Consider the following 1248-nt stretch of genomic DNA (forward strand, 5'->3'; position numbering starts at 1 on the left):
CAAAGGTGCACCACCATATTCCAGCCTGGGTAACAGAGTGAGACTCTGTCTCAAAAACAAACAAACAAAAAACCTGCCGTATTCTAGTATTCTCTAAGATAGAAGGACCATCAAGTCATCTTGACCAACCAATGTCCTCTTCATTTCATGTGCAGGAACTCAGGCTAGGAAGTAAAAGGAGCCTTCTCCAAGGAAGTTCAATTAATGAAAACCTTTAACTTGCTGTGTGACTGTTACATTCCTTTTGTTGGTATTAGGGTCAATTTAGGGTTGACTCTATTAGAAAAACAGGTTCTCTTAGAGTTAAAATGTCCATGAAAGTAAAGGTCCACTGAATACTTTTCAGGTGAAGATATAACAATTTCCCTTTGTCTGGAGAGGCTTCTGTGAATTTCAGACACAGGATTTTGTGCATGAAGAGCAGGCAAGACTGTTCCAATGTTCACATCCAGTAACATTTCCCCGGTGAGGCATGTCAGTGCGCTTAGGGCAAGGGGTAGTGGAAAATTCTTACTCTTGCCAAGGGGATGCTGTGCAATTTTTTTCTTCCAAATGTTTTTCTCTGACTCTTTGGGTGGAGGCAGGTATAATAAAAGAATAAACTCTGAACTACCTTCCATTTGTTTTACATCTAACACCTTTCAAATTCAGCTCTTGAAAATCCACAGCTCTTTAATTTGCGATTACAATAAAGATTTCCAATCTGAACAAAATCCTCAGAGTACACTTGAAGTTAGGTTACCAAGAGTACAAGTAAGAGTTCATTAAATTATTAGTTTGCCACATTTTAGAACTCAACGTAAGCATTCTTTACCTTACAGGAAGTGTTTATAAGCCATGATACTTAAACATTATTTATACTACTTATTTTACATATAAATACTAATGGTTAAAACTAGCATTATTCAGGCCAGGCATGATGGCTCATGCCTGTAATCCCAGCACTTTGGGAGGCTGAGGCAGGCGAAGCACTTTAGGTCAGGAGTTCAAGACCAGCCTTGCCAACAGGATGAAACTCCATCTCTACTAAAAATATAAAAATTAGGTAGGTAGTTGGGAGCATAAAAAACAAATAAATAAGTAAATTAGGCTGGGTGCAGTGGTCCATGCCTGTAATGCCAGCATTTTGAGAGGCTGAGGTGAGTGGATCACAAGGTCATGAGATCGAGATCATCCTTGCCAAGGCAGTGAAACACTGTCTCTACTAAAAATACAAAAATTAGCTGAGTGTGGTGGCATACCTTGAGT

The sequence above is a fragment of the Cebus imitator genome, unplaced genomic scaffold, assembly GCF_001604975.1.
Source record: "Cebus imitator isolate Cc_AM_T3 unplaced genomic scaffold, Cebus_imitator-1.0 Scaffold689, whole genome shotgun sequence".
NCBI classification, from domain to species: Eukaryota; Metazoa; Chordata; class Mammalia; order Primates; family Cebidae; genus Cebus; species Cebus imitator.